This window comes from Typopeltis vanoorti, chromosome 19, assembly GCF_054136105.1.
Source record: "Typopeltis vanoorti isolate ZY-2024b chromosome 19, IOZ_Tvanoo_1.0, whole genome shotgun sequence".
NCBI lineage: Eukaryota > Metazoa > Arthropoda > Arachnida > Uropygi > Thelyphonidae > Typopeltis > Typopeltis vanoorti.
In genome coordinates, this window is record NC_143567.1 from 41,717,302 (window position 1) to 41,736,058 (window position 18,757).

General features: G+C 34.7%; 1 protein-coding gene across 4 annotated transcripts in view; it reads left to right on the forward strand.

Moving 5' to 3' along the window:
• The window catches only part of Sobp (Sine oculis-binding protein), a 211,344-nt gene that overhangs the window by 9,611 nt on the left and 182,976 nt on the right, over positions 1-18,757 (forward strand). The window contains exon 1 of one of the 4 annotated variants that reach the window (XM_090408989.1): positions 9,043-9,128. The exons of the other annotated variants lie outside the window; for them this stretch is intronic. The gene's annotated coding sequence lies outside the window, so the exon portion shown is untranslated. Of the gene's footprint in view, positions 1-9,042; positions 9,129-18,757 lie in introns of those variants that run through there. 4 annotated transcript variants of the gene reach the window in all.

The window sequence follows — 18,757 nt, forward strand, 5'->3', positions numbered from 1 at the left end:
ACAAGCATATATTTTTGTTTTTAAAAAAGAAAGAAAGATGGAAATCTTGTTGTTTTAACCTAATCCTTGCCCACTTTGATCCAGAAATGATCCTTTGTTATGCCATGTGTCCAAAAGTAGGTCACATGTCATGACAAGTCTGAAGAAACTCTTGTGGTTGTCCTTGACATTTCCAGAATATTTGATCGGACCTGGCATAGAAGCCTACGTATACTAAATTACCTGATTCCCATCACCACTTTCCTCTCAGATTGTTCGTATGGTCGATGTCCTGTTCTCTTCAGAATCTTCACCCATACCAGAGCATCCAGAGCTCTATACTTTTGTCCACACTCTTCATCTTATACGAAACCTCAAAAGTTCAGTCGGAAATGACAATGCCCTTTGGCTGTAAAGACCTGGATTTGAATCCCGTCTAGGACACGAAGAATCCTTATAAATGATTTTCAACTGGAAATTAGATATGCGGTCTCATACGAAAGTGTCAAGGTTTTTCTTCTCGAAAATTCGTTTTTGTTTATTTATTTTTTAATTCTGAAAGGCAGGTAAGTCGGCCAGAGAAGAACATACATACTTAACCGACATAACATACTTGCCTCGTTGAAATATTCCACGCACGAAGATCTACCATACTCATATCCTTCAGCACTAATCTTATTGTCATTCTACAATTGAGGATGGGACAAACTTTCTCAACATGAGTGCTACCAATCACTATACTCTTATATTTCATCTCTCCTTACTTTTTTGATATTACTCATATCTCCTGACAAGATCAAATTTCTCTTCTTAGGTTGACTTAGGCTTCTAACCTGTCCTGGCATAAACACATCACATCCATAATTTTCTCATTCTCAAAAAACGTGGTATACACGTACTATTCACTAAAACGCTACTAATCCTATACAAAGCCAAATTTGTCTAATGAATTTTGTTCTCGCATTTGGGATGGCATACAAAAGCTTTCCTGAAAATGTTTGATGCTATCTAAAAACTGGCAATCCAGTTAACGGATAACTCCTCTTTCGCATACTCGCTCTTCTCCAATTATTTTCTCATATGATTCTGTTTCCGCTTCATGCCTTTTTTCATAGGTATTTGCAATGGTTAATCTTGTGCTGAACTAGCTTCCACCATCCCCCCCCCCCACACACACACCTTCTAAGCTCGTAAAATCACATGCTGCTGATTCATATCTATTCCAAATCAACCTTAAAGCTACCGAATTAGTTTCTTGTTCGCTCTTTTTTCATTTTATCTACGGGTTTATTTTGTTTGTTTGTTTTTTAACAATCTTTCTCTACCTGTTTATCCCAAGAACTACAATTCTATCTCTTCAAGAAACTCATCAGTAAATTCTCTTCTTTCTTTTTAAGGGCTTGCCCATAAAATGGACTTGTCGTGTTTTAAAAAAAGTCTATTTTATGCCATTCCTTTATTAGCGTTTTCACTCTTCAGCCAACAAACATAGGCTCGAATCCATTCGTGACGTGGATGCTCGAGAATGTCTTTAGAATGAATTTCATTTCCGGTGTGAAACCATCACTACCTGAATTGGCTAAAACATACCGTTATTTGATCACTAGCGCAGAGAACCTGATTACATAACCCTTAGCTCACGTATGGGTACGGAAATGTATGGTGTATATGATACATACATACATACATACATACATACACACAGAGAGAGAGAGAGAGAGAGAGAGAGAGAGAGAGAGTCAGATATGTATGTATCTGATTTGAGACTAAGTTGGCCAAATAATTGACTTCTCCGCTCCTCTACAACCAATACGTCATCGGTTCGATGACGTATTGGTTGTAGAGGAGCGGAGAAGTTACAAAGTTTTCTGTTTGGTCTCAAGGTGGTTTCTGGATTAGCTAACGCTTAGCTATCCACTGTACTAATGTACTACTGTATATTGGCTTATAAGGTTTGAACTTTCTCTCTCTCTCTCTCTGGCTGATTTCAAGATACCTTCTTCGTTTGCTTTGTATGGCACACTGGCGGCCTCCTTCTAGATTCCTCAGGTCCGGAATTATTGAATCCCCAGGATATTGTGGACTTTGGCCTCTTTTGGCCCGACATTTGGGAAAATTGTACGTGGCACTGATTTCAGTGATAAGTTATGAAAATAAATATCGACGAACTTTCCCTGGTGGATTGTTCAATAATACATAATGATCCTACAATACACTGTATATACACATTCAGTAGTTTTGTTTTTTTTAAAAAAATATGTGCCGGTTCTCGTTCTTTGCTAGTAGAAAAAATTGAAAATAAAAGAATATTTAAAAGAAAACTAAAACAAACAAAATAAATTACTGATATTTTCCCTTCATAACGCGATAACGTTTTTAGAATAGTATATAACAAAGTTTATTAAATATAAACTTACAAGTATATAAAAATAAGCAAAAGAATACGATAATTTTTAATAAAACATTTTATGTAACAAATATAAAAAAGTTTCATATATCAAATATCTTAATAGAAGTGATGAAAAATGAAAATTTCATTAAATAACTACTTTGTTTACATACTAGGTAAACGTGTAAAAATTACTGATGTTGCGAGTATTACAAATTTCTAAATATACCGCGTCTGTATGGTACACGCCATTGTTACCAGGGCCGGCTCTACCGACGGTGCAAGACGTGCATTTGCACGGTGCAGCAAAGTTAGCATAAACTATACGAAAAATAAGGGAGAAGGGGCGACAAAATATGCTACTGCACTGGGAGACAAAATTCCTAAGGGCGGCCCTGATTATTACCAAAGATGCTGGTACTCTGTAAAGTCCCAAAAAGCACTGTAATATATGAATGAACTATATGTACATCACACCCTTCCCAATCTCTTCGTGATCTCAATCGAACTTCCTTTCAATAACAGATAAAAAACTATCTGCAACCTAACGGAGCAAATAGATGAAAGAGCTTTTCTCATTGTGGATACTTTTGATAAAAGCAGAAGTAGTAAGTAAAAAAAAAAAGAGAGAAAGAAAAGTTTTTTTTTTTTCACGTTCGGCCTTCCAGTTCTAATAATTTTTCAACTTTGCAGTTACTTTTTCGCTCCTTTTATATCTGGACCTTTCTTTTGTCTTTTGTTTCTCTAAGAATTAAAAGAATAAAAGACCATAAAATTAATGGAATGGTTGAATTCTTTGAAGTAAACGGGAAAATAAAACCAGTTAAAGAAAATCTATACTTTTTTTCCCTCCTTGAAAATTTTTAAGATGCAAGGAATTTACGAAAGTTGCATGTTATTAGATTTTTAAATAATGTCAAATAGCAAAACAATGAAGATATTAGAAGAATCCTTTTTAGGTATATCACATCCAAAATAGAAGAGTTTACAATTACAAAACTACTCGCTGAACAGTTTTTATGTTTTTATTAATCATACGTTTATTATTGTTGTTGTTATTGTCGTTGTTATATTTCTAAATATTTAATTAGTTGGTTTAGGGGATTCAGCGATCTTTCAATATTGTTTAGCTGAATATTATAATAGACCAATGTGTGTTCTTCTGAGGCACCTGCAAGTGTGTCTTAAGTTTTATCTCAGATGTCATGCTTTTAATGATGGAAGGTTTCGATTGCTCCAAATAATCATCCCTGAGTTACTTCTCGTTTAGAGAATCTCCCTAAACTTCTATCAATGTTGATTCAATTGCTAGATTGTGTTGTGTTCTCCAAGGAAGTGGGGGGAACTTGGTGGTGGGTCACTCCTCCATCGTGTAATCTCCAAATTACCACAGACTGCTTGGCTGTAGAGACCTATTTCTCGCGCAGAGTTCAAGCACAAATTTCACCTCAATTAATTAAAGCCTCATACTTGTGCCTTTCAGGGTAATTGGAGTTAATGAGATTTTGAAGCTAATAAGGTGTTTCAGAAAGGAGAGACAAAATTCGCCTGCAGTTATTCCACATGGTAGTCCCTTAACGATAAGAGATTCTTAAACGTGACCTTAGGTTATAACTTAGATCCATCACTTCTATGTTTAAAAGGAAGTAAAAAAATGATAAAAAGTTAGTCAAAGAGCCCACTTGATTGTTCTTTAAAACAAACCTCAATTAATAATTAATTTGTTCTTCATTAAAATGTGGAGTTTATTCTGTATCCTTTGGGAACAGTAGGGAAATGAGATAAGGAAACGCAGGCTATCATTAAACGAACACGATTTTTAAAATAAAAAATATATATATATCCATTTCTCGTCCGTCCGAGACGAGCTGAACCCCTTAATTAAGAGTTTTGTACAATCAATTCACTCGGCTTGCCACTCCTTTGTTGCATCCCCTAAAGGCAAGTATTTTATATCTGTAGATATAAAATACTATAAAATGTTTTGAGGGACTAAAACTCGGATTTTTAGTCTCTCATAAACGGGATCATAAACGGGATTCAAACTCAGGTCTTTCCAGCCAAAGAGAGCTCCTCGAAACCAACTTTTAAAAAAACCATAGCTTTTTTTAAAAAAAAATGTTGACGGTTGATCGTTTAGTGTAGGTAGCCTTTCATGATGAGCCCTCGAACTCCATAGAGGTGTAATGTAATGATAATAATAATAAAAATCCTCTACGCGTAGAAGTTTGCCTAATCGGATACTAGAATCGAACCTTCCATAATGCTAGGTTAGCAACTGGCCTAGAGTTATGGAAGTCACTATGAAGATACGCATCTCTCTCTCTCTCTCTCTCTCTCTCTCTCTCTCTCTCTCTCTCTCTCTCTCTCTCTCTCTCTCTCTCTCTCTCTCTCCCTCTGAGGTGGAATGAATAAAAATATACCAAATAATAAATTTATGTAAATACGTCAGTATAAATGAGAAGTAAATCTCCAAAGAAAGGGGCAGATTCATTATGTTGCGTAGCGATCTAGCCTTAAAGAAGATGGACATTGCCGCACAGGTGACAAGGCATAGCATTGTTTTAATAAAGTAATTTGTTTAATATTTAAAGAAGATGTATATTCATATTTTCTTTAAAGGTTAATTTTAATAGGACAGATTCTCATATTTCAAATAACCATTGGCATGAAAAACTTTTGTCATTTCAAGATGTGAACTTGTATTCACACAGGAATGGATTTGTGTCTCGTAGGTTCTTTTTCACATCTTCAGAAAAGAACAGCATGTAATCTATTGATCATACTGGGCTTAAGAGATTTCCTACAGATATACGATCTAAATTTTGAATTTATGTTGTTTGATGGACCATGGGTTGTTTTCATTTCAATTTTGATTGTTCCCGCACTTTTTTTTCTTTTTCTTTTCAATTCTACCTCGTGTAATTGACTCAGTAGTCAACATATCAAGCTATAGTATTCTTTATTCTAAACTAATAGGAACATCCTGGTATTCATAGGTAGGTGGCCTGATTATAATCAAGTGGTATTCCTAAGAGTTGCAGTTGGTCTTTGTCCAATATTTCCTTGAAGAGCTTCTTCAAAGATTTTTCACGGTATTATGTTCAATCATAGTTTCCCTCAAAGGCTGACTTAATTATTCCCATCTAATTTGGCACCACATGTGGGACTATTGTAGTGTACAATCAAGGTGATATAACAACTAATAAATTATTAAATTATCATTAATTATGATATTATTGTATAGTGTATGTTGGAAATTCCTAACTTAAAAAAATGAATTTTGTATGAAAAATAAATTGGAAAAGTTGTTAAGACAGATAGAATATAATAAAATCTACCATTATGGCTTGCTAGTTATGCTTACGCTCTGTGTGTGTGTGGGGGGGTGGATACTGACCTGGCCAAGCCACAGAGGAAATATAATGACGATGCACGAAATCTAAAATTTAGTAAAAATGTTCAAATACAATACTGTTTTAATAAATCTATTTATAAAATAAGAATATAGAGATACAATATATATACGTTATTGTTTATTGTATAAATTTGGTTTGATAAAAATGAAACCATTAACATTTTCTATCCCATTTATTATCGAAAAACAAAGATCGTAATCACATTCTAAAGCACTCTTAGCATAATTAATGAAGAATTTACTTTTTTTTTTTTTTTGTAGAATATAATGATATAAACATGTTATTTTCACCAAACTTCATGGCGAGGTCAAAATAAGGATCAAAGTGCGTCTTAATAAAAAAAATACACCAAACTCTGAAATCAAATGTTTCAAATAAGATTAAAAAAAAGATATTTTACATCCTTTTTTTAGACGATTTTGATCGCCAAGTAGTTAAATCCCAGTTTAAAAATAGTTACTTTCTCCATTTCTTTTTACAATAATTGCAACAACACATTCTTTTAGAAAAACAATGAACTAAATATTGATAATAAATTATTTAAGTAAATCGCTATATTTCACCATTATTCTTTGAAAGAATGTATGCATAATTAGCGACTACTCTGGATTAAGTATGGCCCTGAGCTTGGTCTAACTGATGTGTAATATTGTTTTAGTTGTACAGCAGTTTAATTGTATATACTGGCCTTGAATGGCTCTAGTGTACAGCGTTCTTCGCTACTCGACCAACAGACTGTCGGTTCAAATCTCATTGTGGCACGGATGTTGGTAAATGTCTTTAGCTACTAGATGATTTTCATACTCGGTGTGAGACCGCTATACTGTTTATTGGAGGACTGAAGTGAATTAAAAAAAGCATCGTGTTTGGTATCTAGAGAAATATTTTCTAACTCTTACCCATTGTATCAAATATTGTATAGATTAACGATAAGGTGTAGATTTTCATTCGAAGCAAAAGTAAACAACTGCTTAACCATGAAAACCCTGTCAGTTTTTTTTTTTCATGTATGGACTGACTTTATTTAACCTAGATGATTAAGTACAGAAGCGTAATTTATTATAGTTGATCATATCCAGAGAGAGAGAGAGAAAGTGTGAGAAAGAAAGAAAGAAAGAAAGAGAGAGAGAGAGAGAGAGAGAGAAACGCTGCTTGAGATGGATATATTATGTTATCACCAGTGCTTGAAATAAAACGGGGATGGAGTGCCATCTCATTTCTTTTCGAAAAGAATCAAACTATTCCACTAGTTTACCATTATCTTCCATTTCTGAAAATGGATAGTGGCATGCTTATCTTCAGTAAATATAAAATATCCCATGTTTTAAGCATCATATAGCTGTATGCATCTTTTGAAGGGTCCATAAAGAGTAAAACATGTACTGCATGCATATGCTTAGAGGACGTATATCTAGTTAAGTTGCTTTCTCTTGCAACATCAGAGATATTTTCAGACTGTAAAACCGAAATTACAATAAACGCAGGGTTTCGGTATCCTCTGAATACGTTTATTTGAATTCGTTTAACTATAGTGCATCAGAGAGCTTGAACATACAAGTATAATATCGATATTTTCAGCAGTCAGGGACTGAAGATAAAATCCAGTAGGCGGCAGTGCGACCAGGAAATAGGGAGAAAATGACTGACATGCACTTTCACATCGTGTTCGATCTACGATGTAAAAGTAAAAAAATCCGTTCATCTTTGAAAAATGTATACTGTACCATGGCTTATTGGGATATCGATATTTTAGTAGAAAGATGCAAAAATCATTTCTGTATTCTAAGGTGAAGTATTGCAATCTTGATTATATGAATGCTATTCCATCCGACCACATTGAAATCCAAGAACTCCTTGCATAAGTCTCACAACCCACCCCAGAAATGTATTTTTGCCTGTTTTAGTGGAAACAGGTAAATTAGTTTTAGTGGAAACTAATTTTCACTAAAAGAAAAAACAAAAGACGCTGCCGCTTCCTTATGAGAGCGACTAACTCACCTTCAATTGAAAAATCCCATATAAAGACGCTTTTTACCATGAATCGGACCCACGTCGTTTCAGTTCTCCAGGGCACATGCCGCTTTGTTATTCCATCCGTTTGTGAAGACAATCATGTTTTGTCATTAGTTTTCAAAATTTTGAGAAATTTCTTCCATGTTTATCTAATTTTTAAAAATAAATTAATATTATTAAAGTTATTAAAAGGATATTTAATTGATAGCCGTATGAAATTTAAAGGAAAGTTATCAAGATTATGAACATAGAGGAACTTCGGGTATTTGCCAGTTTGGTTGGCCGAGTGGGTGTATCCGCTCTCCAACCAACAGGTCGCGAGTTCGAATCCCGTCGTGGGCATGGATGTTTGTGATTGTCTTTAAGTGGGAGATGAATTTCATCGCCCGGTGTGAGACTTACCGCCTCACTTATTGGAGGCCTGTAGAGGCTTGAAAAATTTCTATGTTTGGTCTCTAAAGTAGGGTTTCTGGACTATGTAAAAAATTTAAAAATATATAAAAATTAATTTAAAAAAATAGATAAAAATCTTAACTCACTCACCATACTAACGCACCATAGGCTTACAATCTTTCTTGGGTGGAAATTACGTAAAAATACGGAATAGGATTTTATGTGTAAAACGGTATTCAGTATTACCCAAAATTTCTCTATTAATGGAGAAATTTTCATGTTTATAGTTATAATTATAAATACATCGTGGCGTCGTTGATTTAATAGAGCGAACATGAGACTCAAATTCATTATTCGATTTTCCCAAGGTATACTGAACAATACTTATCTTTAAGAACATGTTATGTGAAGGCTTTTCCAGAAGGTATCAATTTAGAAATATTTGCGAATAGGTGACATGGTCTTAAATTTCATCCATATTTTTTTATTTTTTCACTAGCATTATATTGCCACGTTTAATATAATACATTTTTGTGTTTTTTATTTAAAAAAGCATATTACTACAAATTACTTTGTGGGAATGTTAACAAAGAGATCTAGTTTCAAGACACTGCGAATATTGAATATTATATTGTTTAATTATGATGACCGAAACATTTATAATCAGATTATGAAGGATTTTGAGGAACTCAGTTAAGTTATACTTAAACATAACTGTAACATTTTAATTAAAAATATGTTCCATTTCGATTCTTAAGGTTATGGAAAAACTGGGGCTACTCCTTTTTCTGTTTTTTAATGCCATGAGAATTAACCATCTGTTGCCGAAAGAACAAAGTAAATGATTGAGGATCTTCGCTATCAAAGTACATCATGGTGACAGTGTTTTTGTTTGACATATGACTAATGATCTGTATACGGACGAATGATGCAAGGTTAGTTTATGAAAAGGTAACTTACCTATTAATAAAAGAAGTGAAGAAGTGCATCTGTTTGAAAGAATATCCGCTTATATTTCAGATTTATGATCTCTTCAATATTATTTATTCTAAGATGATTAATTATACAATGATTTTAAAATATTTTGAGACAAACGTACTGAGTCAATTTTTGATATATCCCTGTCATAAAATGTCTGTTTAATATAATCCTTTTATAAAAATGTATTAAGTTATATAATATATAGTGAAAATATACGATAAATATACTGAGAAGCTACATAAGATCCAGTAATAAATATAATCTTCTTAAATGTAAGATATATACATAACCGTTTTATGTATAACCTTTTTAGAAAAATATATGCTATATATACTTCTAGCGAAATATATAAAATATTGCTTCTTTTAGTGAAACAATCTTGCTTCGTGCAGAGGCAGTGTAGCCAATAAAGCAAATCGAGACACGATTTGCGAAAAAGAAAAAAAAATCCATTATCCTGGAATAATTCAGTATAGAGATATGAGAACTCATACTTTTCTGGATTTAACCACCTAGTCGTTTGGAACAACAATAAAAAAATATATGAAATATGAAAGATGCTTGTTGCTTTTAGTCTAAAATATAACCTACTGTTTCTTCAAGATAAAAAATATATGAGGATATAGTAATGTATAAAAGATATTGCTTCGAGTAAAAAAAATATATGAAATATAAGATATAATTATTTCTTCCAGTGTAAAATATAAGATATGCTTTCTTGCTTTTTCTAGCGAAAAATATTGCAGTTTTTTTTGTCCTTTTGAAATATGGCTTACTTAATTTGTGATCTAAATTCTTTGCCCATTATTTAATTTTTCAGTAGAACAAAGGAAAAAAAAACAGTATCTAGTTAGCAGTTGAAGGCTAAACCAGCACTTAATTAGCTGTGTTGAGAAACCACCCCTTTACCCTTTATTTTAACGTGTGGCAGACGTTAAGTCGGAGAGTTCGCAGAACTATAGGTTTGAATGAACCTGTCGTGCTTAAGCGCTCCACACACAAACATATACAAAAAAGGGACACTAACAATGGTGGATCACGTGACTTTATCCAATTTGTCCTCGGGACATGCAGCGACAACTCTGTCACTTAGAACAATGTGGAGAATGGAGGCCAATTATTAATCAAATTAAATAAAAATATCAACTCTCATGATAAACTAATAGAAGGATTTGAAAAGCAACGCATACACACACATGTGTTTACCAAGCACTTGACCGCCGTAACAGTTTTAGAAAGGTATCTGAAACATCTAGTAGCTGGCTCCATATAACTCCTCGGCCTCCCACACATCCCACAATCTATAAACATTTCAGTGAACGTCTTAGTGAACAGGAGCATTACGCTTAGCGACTCTCTCTCTCTCTCTCTCTCTTTCCAAGCAAGTGATTCACCGGCAATCTCTACGTCGGAGGGGGGGGGGTGTTCCCGAGAGAGACGAAATTTGGCATTGAATGAAAACGTTAGAACGCTCCGTGGAAGTAACGTTACAGTAATTAGTTTGTAAGCTATGATGATTTGCTCTCTCTCTCTCTCTCTCTCTCTCACCTGTGTTAATAACCTACAAAGAAAAAAAAAACTTAAATAACAATCAAAGTTACAACCAAACAACATTTGTAACTTAGTCGATATTCCTCTCATATTTAAATAAATAATTTATTTAAATCGAGAAATTTCATAATATCTGCAGACTGTTGAATATCCAAATATAAGAACTGCATGATTTGCAGAATCAAAATACTATATTGCTTTAGTAACGAAAAAATAAAGAAATCTATGAATTTCAATTAACAAAATAAATATCTAATTAAAATCTATTTTTCTAGTAATTTTACGACCAAATTCATAAGTTTGTCCTTTGTGGGGGATGTATGTGTTCATGGATCGGCTTGTCTGTCTCACAGGTTGAAAACATCGAGTTTACCGGAAGACAGAACCCATACTTCCATCCGAAATAAGTTAGTCTCTCCTGAGGAAAGACCTAGTTCTTTGCAAAGGCAGGACTTAAATCCAAGAAAGCACTCTGTTACTGGTATTTAGAATGACAGATTTGTCAAAGCCTACCAATTTTGACAAACGCTATTGAAAAACCAGTGGCTTTCAGCTCACTACACATGCTGGCCTACCGTTGTCCTTCGCGTATACATAAAATGAAATATCCCCGTGGAATTTGCATCAAAATCGAAATCCACATTGCTCTCACTTTTTTCAAGGAGTATCTAAAAATAAAACAGGGGATGTAAATAAATTTTCTTAAACGGTGCTTTATATACTGGGAACATCCACATTACTAATAAGTTATTAAAGTTTATTAACATGTGCATGCAGTGTAGCTTGTTAACAGTTTCTGTGGATATATATATATATATATATATATATATATATATATATATATATATATATATATCCACATATATATATATATATATATCCACATATATATATATATATATATATATACACACACATACATATATCACTGCCAAAAGTAGTTAACAGTTCAATTAACAAGATAAATATCTAATTAAAATCCATTTTTTCTAGTTTGCAGAACGAAAATTCGCGATATGTTTTTGATGAGAGAGAGACAGAGAGAATAAAAAAAAATGAATTAACGAAAATAAAAAAAGAATCTATTTAAAATAATATGCTCTATACATCATGCATAGACCAATGGTTGAGAACGGTTTTATAGTAATTTTTTTCCAAAATTAAAAAAAAAATAATAAATAAAGGACTTTTCCTTGCTTACAAAATAATACAGGATTTCCACAAAAGAAGGCCTGTATTTCAAATAAAGAGATTTTTCCAAAAACTAAGCTGTCGATAGTTACATACTCTAAGCTACTTTGGTTGCACTTCTGTGATGCGTATTTCATTCTATTCAGTAGGTGTCAAATAGCGATTATTGTATGGCAGGAAAAACTTTAAGTTAGTGATTCATGTGCAGAAAGAATCTAGGAGAGTTTTCAAACGAATTCGGTGATGATAAATATATATCAAGAGAAGGTATAATCACATTAAAGAAACTGAGAGTAGTAAGAAAAAACATAAGCAAGATCCTCTAACGCTCATTTTTCCGAAGGAAGCAGACGGAACTCCGATTTCCAATACCTATATATAACTTTTGGAAATCGGTGAGCAGCCAGTATCTACCTTTGATTTGGATGCATCGGGATGAGAGAGTAAGACAGACTTTTTCGACCCTCTCATAATCTTCTACTCTCACTCCTATTGTTGCCTGAAATAAGTTCCATGGTCAGTTGTTTTTCTGATTTAAAGGATTGAAAACCTGAGTTCACGAGAGGAAAAAAATCTACTTCAATGGATCAAAAATCTACAAACTTGGGAATTGGCTGAAAAAATTTTGAAAAAATCTCCTCTAGTCGAGGACTAGACAGTCTTGTATAAATACTGTTACAACTTCCGCATAACCCCCCTTCCCACGCTGCCCACAGAATTGCACGAGCCCGGTTGAGTTAGTGGCGCTGTGCACAGTCAACATTCGTGTGTTGACTGTGCACAGCGTCAGTAGAGAGAGAGAGAGAGTCTAGCTGTTCAGGTAAACATGCAGTAGGGAGAGTGAGAACCGTGTAGCTGTAATAGCATTTCACAAGGTTGCAATGCAGCCACTTATTTTCAACACGCTAAAACACTCGGGATCAGTAGGATGTTTGTGTAGCGGACTATTAACCATTATAACGATACAGAAGACGTATCTAACCACCAAAGAACAGGTCGACCACGATGCGTTAGGATGCAACAGCTGGTGAGAGCTGTGAAGGCATACCTCCGCCGTAATCCTGTGAGAACGCAGAAAATGATGTCGCGAGAAAAGAACGTTTCGTATAGAACGATGTCCCATGTACTAAGTAATGACCTGTGGGTGAGAGATTATCGTCGTATTACTGAATACTTCCTAACACCACAACTTATGTGGCAGAATGTGATAAAATCAAAGTTACTTCTCCGGCGGTACGCGAACAACAGACACAGAGATATTCTCTTCACAGATGAGATTTTCATTGATTCTTCTATTGAAGAGCCGTTTAACTACCAAAATGATCGGGTATATGGCCCGGATGGTCGCACAGCACATGCCATAGCACCTAGGATTCAGAGAGGTCATCATCCCGCGTCAGTGATGGTTTGGTGGTGGTGATGGGGGGGGTGATATATCAGGGATATCCAAGTTGCATTTCTGCGAGAAAGGGATCAAGTGTATCACGACACCGTGCTGGAATCTGGTACGGTCCCTGAACAATACCTTGTTTCACGGTAGGCAGTGGACCTTCCACGGGACTCAGCCCCTGCACATGAGACAACAGTAGTTGGAGGTGAATGTGCCCGACACCATATCACCAGCTGATTGGCCGTTTGGAAGTTCCGATCTGAATCCGTTGGACTTCAAATTGTGATCGAAGCTTGAGAGAGTAGCCTTCAAGAAACGACACTCCAGCATCACCAGCCTGAGGGTTGATTCGGAGCGAGCAGTGGCAGCGTTTCCGTTGGGTGTTGTGCGTGCCGAGAAGCCTCACAGACTTCTGCCAAAAACTGTAAATAATTACCTGATAGATTAAAGGTTTATGTTCTATTCAAGTTGTAACAGTATTTATGGTTAGACGAGGTACAATCCAACTATAACAGTCTTTCTTCTAGCAGCCTGGCATTATGACCAGAACATTGCTTTAAGGATACACAAAACCGAGGCCTATGTAATCTGAACTCAATGTTGGGCTTGGCCTTTTCTTGGATAGAAAAGGCCCGACCAAACTTTGAAGACCTTTTATTTTTTTTATGTCAGTCCCATTTACATTTACGAAAACTAACTTATACTTATCGTACTTTTACTAGTAGATGGGCTTCGAGAGACCAAACGTCGTACTTGTGATACTTTTGGTAAACCACTTCAGGCCTCCAATGAGGATGGCAGTGCTCTCTCTCACACTCGAAGACGAAAATTGTCTCTCACCTCAAGACTGACAAACATCCATGCCTATGATGGAATTCGAACCCACAGCCTCTTGGTAAAAGAGTGGATAAGTTATCCACATGACCAACCATGTCGATTACGTAAAAGATAAGAGTACGCATCGAAAGTACCTTTACTGTGAGTTAAAAAGCAAAATTAGATGCGCAGTTATTTCGGAAATATTGGAATGTTCATGGGAAAAAACTGAGTTATAGATTGGCACTGAGCTACACATTGGGCTGACATTGAACTTATTCGTTACAAATAAAAATTGATACTTAAAAGTGTCATTCACAATATTTGTTACTATTGCTTTTTTTTTCTTGGAAAGCTACATTTTAACACGTGAGTCCGAACCACTTAAGTTTTCCAATTTCCGTATAAATAAAAACAAAGAGTTAACTTTGTAGATTTCATTTAGTTAATACCATTTTTACAGGAAATTCTATTGAGAGTTTTCCTGTTTAATTAATATCAAAGACGGAGGATATTATCTGATGTTTTGTTTTATTTTAAATGAAATAATAATTTACATCACCTTTGATAATGTAGTGTTAACGTATATGTGTTAGTGGTTTTCGGAAGAGTAATATCAGAACAGGGAATACGGATTTTTCGATCTGTGTTCCTCTTCTGATAATCATAAAAATCTCATGTCAGCCCCAATATTTTTATTACAATTCAAAATGAATAAAATATCATAATAAAAATAAATCAAGGCAGTGGTACATTTAGAATAATTAGAACCATTAAACCTTTTAAATATAAGATTATGTAATAAACTGCTTACTTTGTTTTCTATCAACACAATTGGTATTTTTTTTACCCATCAGCTTATCTGTTGAGACACGCTATACTGCATTATGGGATGTGTTCTGCTTAACTTTTGTGTCCGCTTTGACTGAGCTCCGAAATTTTATTCTTTACTTTCTCTCAATTTATTGTTTTTTTCTATTTCGTTAAAAAAATAAATAAAAACACTAAATTGGAATGCTATTGTAGTAGACGCCAAAACCTTACTTTATTTACAAATATAGACACAATGCAACATAGATTTTCTCTTTACAAAAGTTGTTCTTTACGCATTTCGATGGTGTGCCAACAAGTATTTTCTCGAGTCTCATTATGATCGCCCATTAGCCGAAGCGTGCTAATTTCTCATGTGTAGTACTGCAGATCGCAAAACAATTTCCCCTCCGACACACACACACACACACACACACACACACACACACCGTCCTTTATAATTATCGTCGTCATCATCATGAAAAGAAAAACAGAATGAAAGGAAATCACGAGGAAGGGATTCGTTGAATTGGGAATGACAGGTAAAAAACAAGTTGCTCTGTTTACTCTTCTAGAAGAGAACAAATAATTCTCTACTCTGTGATAGGTTAACATTTTAGTGTTGAGAAAGCATAAAGCACATTCAAAAGTCATATTTAGCAAGCACATCTAACCTTTAGTACCTTCCATTTCAGAAATGAGTGCGAAGGGTTCTCATTCTTATTTCCCTCCTCACAATAAAAAAGGAACTACTGTCCTGTATTGGAATTTGTACAAACTGTTTCATGTGAATTACAGTATAAGAATCCAGGACGAACGAAAGTTCGCACTACCCTAATTGAGGAAAAATTTCCATCATTTCTACTTATTCAGAAAAAAAAAAGATAAATAGGTTAGCCTAAGATATTCAGTAGCTTTTACTGAATATTGCACTTGCATATGAATTTATGCTCAGATTTTAACTGTTGCACCATTATCTGGCCATATTATTAAGAAATTGATGCTATTATAATAAATGGTTTCATCTACTTCTTATATTAGAAAGCTATTGTAGTTTTGATCTTTATTCAATTTTTTCGTTTATCTATTTCTATCTAGCTATCCACTATCTCTGATTTTAGAGAGCTTGTATATTGTTTTTTATACACTTGGGTGGAGCTCACAAAGAATTAGTAACTTATTTTTTTCTTTCGTCTTCTCGCAATAGGACTGACTGGGATAGCGAATCAACTGAAACTGCAGTTATCACCCCCCCCCCATTCTCGTCCGTCCGAGACGGGTTAAGTTCCCTAATTAGGAGTTTTAGGCAATAATGCAGTCGGCAATTACTCTGCTGCATCCCCTGGGGGACAGGTATTTATTCGTGTAGATCTGTGTATTCAAGGGGCCAGTTTGCTTGTTTTGAAGGATGAAAACCTCAAGTTTGAGGGAGAAACACCCTCAACCTCCGTATGAGACCGGCTAACTCACCATTTGATTGACAACAGCTGATAAAATTTCTCAGTTAGAATAGACGAGCTCACTCGTCTATACCAACTGAGCTACGGAAAAGCCTTGCAATTATTAGACTAGGTAATATAACCTTGTGAGCCTCCGAATCTCAGTCGGCATAGACGAAGCCATTTGGTCGGAAAGATCTGAGTTCGATTCTGGTCAGTGACGTGAGGAACCTTTATCTACTCTCTTTCGACGAAAGGTGAGTTAGCCGATCTCATACGGAGGTAGGTTTTTTTTTTTTTTTCACCCGGAAACTCGGGTTTTTCGTTCCGAGTTTCCGGGTGAAACTCGGGACGGTTTACGGGGTCGGTTTGCCCAGAACAGGCAAACCAGCCCCGTGAACACACGCATCTAAAGACATATGACACACCGGGAGGCGTAGGGCTAACCACCTTATCCTCAAGTTACGGTTACGGTTGCAAAGTCCAAGAATAGTTGGAAGGTCGTGGGCGCCTGTTATATTACTATTACCTGTTAGGACCACTGGTAATAGTAATATAACCTTGCCTCATTGCCTTTTTTATCTCAATTAATCTTTATAATCCAACATCATTACTTTTCTGTTGATGTAGTTCATATACTCAGAGATGATAATAACTGGTCTAGATAAATGGATTTATATAATTTAGGTATTTTAACTATTGTATTATAATTTGGATATTATATAATTCAGTTCCGTTAAACTAAAATGTAATGACGTATATTACTATTTTCCGAATGCATTTCCGATCACTGTTTAAAATGTCATACTTTCTCATCAGAAACCTTTTATTTATGCACTGCTTAAAATCATTTTTAAGCCACAACTTTACATAAATAATAAATTCACATTTTCAACATTTTCTGTTGCTTATTTCTCATTCATTAAATCATGTTTTACCCTACAGTGAAAACACAGCACGTGTGTAAGATGTTCACTACTTTCTTCATAGTTAAGATTCGCTTCCCAAGGCCTAAACTACGGTAATCTGTTAAGCAAAAATTTGATTTCATTATTTTTTTTTCTTCTATTTTAATTTCTTACCAAACCTTAACACCCTACGAAAGACAGGCGAAAAAAAAATAAAAGCAAGCAAATAAAATTACTGGAAATGGTTTTTTTTAAAGAGGAGAAATAGCTTGTTTCCTTGCACTTCGTTATTGCGAATCTTGTAATAACGGCAGCGGTGAGCTTCCCACCCTAATGGACTTCTTTTGTGCATCAGCAACATCATTTTGATGATTTTCATATTGCGACTATTGTAGACTGTTTGGTTTGACTATCAAAAGAGAGAGTGTAGCAAGAGAAAAATAAACTTACTTATCTCGAGATTTTTAGCTACGAAAAACGTTTTTAGCAAATGCATCAAGAACAAATCGATTCCTCTAAAAATTTCGTTTTCTTGGCTTTGTGGATTCCACGTGTTTTTATGATTTGTAAAATACTGTATGTAATGCACAGTTTATTTTCATTTTATGTAGTTTAAATCATCTATAGCAAGGTATTGTTATTAACATTAAAATAATGAATCTGTTTTTTCCAAGGCAAAATTGACTTTTGATACGAGTGTTCTTTTATTGTTGATATCAATGTTGTATTACTGAAGTAATTGTGTCAGCATAGCTTGACGAAGACAGACTGATTATTGATGCGATGAGATTACTTTAGGAGGACTAGCCTCTCACAAAGATGCGTGTATATTCGTTATTTATGATTTTTTTGGGGGGAGGGGGGATATTGAATAGGTTAAGCAAACAATTTCTTTCTAGTACGTTAGTAGAATAGTACAAGGATTAACATACCTTAGGAAGGATCCTGATACATATGTTACGAACACTCGCATCATTTCTGAGACGTTTTATTACCAGACTAAAAACTTCTTAAGCCTAATACCAGACCAGTAAAAAGATACCACGTGAGAATATGAGTCGCTTCATATTACACTATATGGCGCAAACAGGGGACCACATGTTTATCAGTATAATGTAACATAATGATAGCATTGGAAGTAAACAGCTAGTGTAGAGAGAGGCTTGATCTTGACTTTTTGAACCTCAAGTGTTAATGTAGTCTGGATAATCTTTGGTCATGTTTTCTACAGTCATTTTGTTACTATAACCTGAACGCATATGTTATTAGATTTCCTGTTTACGAATGGACAGAAAGAGGTACAAGCACCTATAGATATATGTTTTCCAGACAAAGAGTCCGAGAAACTTCTCCTCATAAGATAGCTAAAACCTTTTTGAGTATGTAAAACTTTTAATGATATCACGTTAAACGGGACTTAATTATTTTGAATTTAGTTTATAAAGACTTTTTACACGTATTAGCTTTATATTTAGATG